This window comes from Onthophagus taurus, chromosome 10, assembly GCF_036711975.1.
Source record: "Onthophagus taurus isolate NC chromosome 10, IU_Otau_3.0, whole genome shotgun sequence".
NCBI classification, from domain to species: domain Eukaryota; kingdom Metazoa; phylum Arthropoda; class Insecta; order Coleoptera; family Scarabaeidae; genus Onthophagus; species Onthophagus taurus.
In genome coordinates this window covers 10,794,487-10,799,719 of record NC_091975.1, presented here as the reverse complement: position 1 = coordinate 10,799,719, position 5,233 = coordinate 10,794,487, and the positions used below count along the sequence as shown (strand labels likewise).

The following is a 5,233-nucleotide window of genomic DNA, read 5'->3' as shown; positions in this document are numbered from 1 at the left end:
TAAATTAATTTCGAGAAAATTTCTATCCGAACTACAATTTTTATTAGGATCACCCGGTATAATATTTTCCTTAGCGGAGTTTCGAACCAATTAAATTTCAAAATATAGTTCGGGAATTGAAAGATAGATGGCGCTATATCTTAAATTTGTTGGATTGAAACTTTACTGAATGAAAACGTGTACAGGACGATTCAAAAATTTTAATTATTTTATATTAAAACACCAACAAACTTGTATTTTCTTTTTTTATTTATTTTTATAGTCAAAATATAATAATTACAAGTTTATTTTTATATAATGATATGCATGCATAAATTTGGACACAAAAACGAAAAGTAACCCATTTCTTTAGAGGAAATGACGATATATTCATGAAGAATTATCTTATTAACTGACTAAAGCTATTGGGGCCTTATCAATAAAAATAGTATTTATATTACTAACTACATTAAGTAGTTTCCTGGATAGTTTTTGGGTATTATTTAGAATTCAATATGTACAGCTTCAACGTTTCTAGAGCTAGCTCCTCTTCATGACGTTTCTTATTACTTTTCCTCTATTAAAATCCTTTGGCTTTGGCTCCTCCTAGATAACCTCACAATTAGTGCTGAATCTAAATAATTGTCCATCCTGTGTACTGTTTCCCTAGAAGAAATTAAATTTTTATTAAGAAATACGTGTTATCTCTTAAATAGTATTAAAACTAACATTTTAATAATGAAGGCAACTTTAAACAATTAAGTCAAATTTTTAAGGTTATGTTTTTTGTTTGTATGAAAATTTAAAACTATTGTGTATGCAACCCAAATTACAAATATTTAAAAATTACAAAAAACTTTAATTTTGGGTTTTTCTTACGGTTTTTTAATATAACAAATTAATTTTTATGTACCGAATAAATCATATATTATTAATAATTTAAATTTTACAGGTTAAGTTCATAATGGAAATTAAAATCAATCATTTTTAATGAAACCAACTAAACTTATTTGATTGTATTTTCTTGTTGTCTATACACTACATAATTAACACTACATTAATTTTAATTTGTATTAGAATTAGTTAAAATTTAAATAAATTGTATACTTTACATAAAAAATACTTACGTTAAGTAGTTTCCGAGATAGTTTTTGGGTATTATTTAGAATTCAATGCACAGCTTCAACGTTTCTAGAGCGAGTTCCTTTTCACCATGTTTCTTGTTACTTTTCTCATAATTAATGATGAATCTAGATAATTGTAGATCTTTCCTACAGTTTCACTAGAAGAAATCATATTTTTACTATGAAATATGTGTTATCTCTTAAATAATGTTATTAATATTAACATTATTACATGTTAAACGATTTTAATAATGAAAACAACTTTAAACTATTAAGTCAAATTTTTAAGGTTATGTTTTATGTTTGTATTGAAAATTTAAAAGAATTGTGTATGCAACCCAAGTTACACATATTTAAAAATTACAAAAAAACTTATTTTTGGGTTTTTCTTACTTTTCTTAAATATAATAAATTATTTTATATGTACCGAATAAATCATACATTATTAAAACTTTAATTCATAACGGAAATTAAAACGAAATCAACTTACATTAAATAATTTCCAAGACAATTTTTGGCACTATTTAGAACTCAATATGCCCAGTTTCAACGTTTCTAGAGCAAGCTCCTCTTCACCACATTTCTTGTTGCTTTTCCTCTACCAATAACTTTTGGCTCTTTCTAGATAACCTCACAATTAGTGATGACTAATTGTTCATCCTTCATACAGTTTCCCTAAAAGAAATCACATTTTTACTTTGATATACATGTTATCTCTTAAATAGTGTTAACACTAACACTTTAAACTATTTTAATAATAAAGAAAAAGTTTAATATTAAAAAAAATTGTTCAAGTCAAATTTTTAAGGTTATGTTTTTTGTTTGTATTGAAAATTTAAAAGAATTGTGTATGCAACCCAACTTACAAATATGTAAAAATTACAAAAAAACTTTATTTTTGGGTTTTTCTTACTTTTTTTTAAATATAATAAATTAATGTTTATGTACCGAATAAATCATACATTATTAAAACTTTAATTCATAACGGAAATTAAAACCAAATCAACTTTGAACTTCATTTGTCAATGCAACCAACTTAAATTTAATTTAAAATTAAAAATCACTGAATTTAAAGTTTCAATTTAAAAAATTTTTAAATTTAAAAATTAGTAATAAATATTTGTATGTATAATTAACTTACCATAACAAATTAAATGGATTAAATTATTCACCCAAGGACATCAAGGTTATTTCAAATCATTTCAATAAACTTGTTAACCTTTAATCATATTCCCCATTTCTTACTCAATTTTATTTCAAATTCGACTCAGAAATTAACCCTCCATTGATTCTCATGGAACGCTTTGCCAATATACCAATTAAAATCATTTCCTTCGATGGTTGTATTTAGGAGGTTTTCAAGATTATCGAAATGAATCTGTTTCCATTTCACTTTATCTAAGTTTCCAGAACAAAGGATTTTTATATCTTTAGTTACTTCGAATTTTCCGTAATATTCCGAGACGAATTTCTTGGTTTTTGCGTAAATTGATCCGGGGAATAAAAATCCTTCTTAAATAACTTGTCCAATGTAAACGGAGTTCGCTTCGGCGCATTTTCTGGGACTTTTCCTTTATAATTACGCCAATAAATATCCCAATTTTCGCTTTTTATTGATTTAATTAGGATTATTATTATGATTGTTGAGATTAAGCATATATATACTATCTCCTATATCGCTGACTAAGGCAGCAAAAGAGTGTAAACACTAGAGTGCAGATATATATATATCTGTCTCTGTCGTGCCCCCGTCTACACAAGAGACATGCGTGAACACGTGGTGAGTACGCTTTTATCTTATTGGACGGTGAATTAAAAATTAATAGCAGCTGATGACCTTGATGTTTATAAAACACCAAATAAATGTTTGACATAAACATAACCTAAAGTCTAATACAATAATGGCTTCTTGTTTTATTTATAACATTTGAAATCGACAAAATTGTCATGGTTACATAAAATTTGGTTTGTTATTTGGGTTGCCTAAACAAAAGTAAAGAATATAATGTTTAATGAACAACCTACATAAAGTTGATATTTAAAGCAATATTCAACGTCAATTTCACACAAAAGTACATATATTCTAATTTATTTGATGCATCTACGATAATTTATAATTAAAGTCAACTATCTACAATAATTGCATTTCAAAGCTGCATAAAATACGCGCGAAACACTTCAAACTCTTAAAAATTTACGATTCGCGCAAGCGCCTTCGCGATATGGGGGCACGACAAAGACAAAACATATATCATTCCGTCTGCTTTTGATGGAAACGCTCGCCACTCATTGCTTAGATAGGGAGTCAGCGATATAGGAGATAGTATATATATGAGATTAAGCCATTTTTAGGTTAAAAACTAATTTGACATAAAGCGATGTGGCGCCATCTCTTTTCCAATGGACTAAGGTTAGTGATAAATTGTAAAAATATTAATTCTTATTTATTTACTTAAATTTATAATAAAAACAAGAAATTATAATACACATACACAGCTTTATGTTTGTTATTAATTAATTAAGTATTTGGGTGATCCTCATCTCGCGGGCTATAAACCCTGAATCCTTTGATTATACAGGTTGTCTCGAAAACTAGCGGAGATAGAGAGACGATTAAATAGGGGAAGAATTGCAGTTTCATGAACTCAATTTAATGAGCTTTTTGTTTTTAGGATAATAAAGCAGTCTAACTGCCAAAAATTATCTTCTCACACAGAATGGGGGTGTTTAATTAGTTGCATACCTCAAAGGATTATTTTATTTTATGTAACGTGTGTTGCATAACTTCAAGGAATAAAACGCAATAATAAATTGATTTATTATATTAAAATTAATTTAATTTATAAACGAGTATTAATAAAGCGAAATTAATTAAATAAATTAAAAGATTTAAATGTTACACAAAAAAAATACTCATAATTTGTTAACAATTTCAATTCAATCACTTCCTCATTTCAGTGCGAAAATGGCACTTCTAAACTAATTCTTAACAAAAAAAAAATGTTTATATACAAATCTATTTTCTAATTCTTATTCGCTAAATAAATCATGTCTTAAGGTAACAGTCTCGGATTGAATCTTCCCATATGAAGAATAATCCCCGTCGGGTTGTGTCGGACGAAGAACAAAAATGGTCGATCAAATCTCAGTCTTGGGGCGTCCGGGAGACGAGCTTGTCGTGGTCTTAAAGGTAAAGGTAAAGTTAACAAATCAGGATCGTGTAGGGGGTCGTCAAAAGATCTTTGATAATCGCGTGGTTCATCACCAAAACTTTTCTCTTCCATCGTAAACACAGATTCGGATAAATAATACCCGAGTTTTCTCGATCTCCTCGAAGGCCGACGCGAAGTTGCGGGATAAATCTCAGTGTGATGATCATCCCCAATCAAATTTTCCCCTCAAGTCGCAAACGTATTCAATTGCAAAACATCAGAAAGATGTAACTCGTGAGCTTGCCCATTCAACCCCCTTAAGTCGGCTTTATCAAAACTAAACAAATCTTTTAACCCCATTCTTTGAAACGCCACCGTTGAATTAATAATACTTTTATGCATAAACCTAGGGATTTGTAGTTCTAATCCAGGTCGTGGAATTAAATTCCTTTAAACTCCTCCCTCCCATTTCTGAGAGTTGCTTTTCTAAGCGTAAAAGACCATCGCCTGGGGCTGCTATTCCTTGTTGACCGGGGATTACGAAGATTGTACTAATTGTTGGGTCGGGACCTCCGATTGCTGCTGCTGTTGCGTCTAATTGGGGGTCATAACCGGCTAAAAATCCTGAACGATAAACTGCGGCTGGGGTTGGAACCAATTTTCTTTGGCGAATTGATGGTAAAACGACGAAGTGGAGTTCGCCATCTCTTCCTTCACTTGATGCTTGAGAACAATCAGTCTAAAATATTGAGAATTAAAAGATAGTGTAAGTGGGGTTATGGAGAAGGAGGAGACGTTTTCAATTTGATTTAGTTTGATATCAAACTAAACAAAAAGAACAACTTTTATTCTAAAAGCAATTTTGTAACATGCTCAGTTTCACTATTGAAAAAACAACGAATTCCTCAAACTTTCATATTTTCGTATTTTTCTCAATATCTATGCGTCTGTGAGCAAAAGTGCAAGAGAGCAATATTG

General features: G+C 29.4%; 1 long non-coding RNA gene and 1 pseudogene across 2 annotated transcripts; both read right to left on the bottom strand.

The window, feature by feature from the left end:
- Positions 1 to 231: 231 nt before the first annotated feature.
- Positions 232 to 3,002, bottom strand: LOC139431473 (uncharacterized). 2 transcript variants are annotated; one of them, XR_011641603.1, is made up of 4 exons: positions 2,245 to 3,002; positions 1,594 to 1,778; positions 1,107 to 1,261; positions 232 to 645 (listed from the first exon to the last, which is right to left on the bottom strand). It is a non-coding gene; the product is annotated as an uncharacterized lncRNA (long non-coding RNA). The 2 variants fall into 2 exon arrangements; XR_011641604.1 differs by lacking the exon at positions 2,245 to 3,002 and adding an exon at positions 1,842 to 1,941.
- A 907-nt stretch (positions 3,003 to 3,909) lies between these two features.
- LOC111418170 (uncharacterized) lies at positions 3,910 to 5,000 on the bottom strand (annotated as a pseudogene).
- Positions 5,001 to 5,233: the final 233 nt, after the last annotated feature.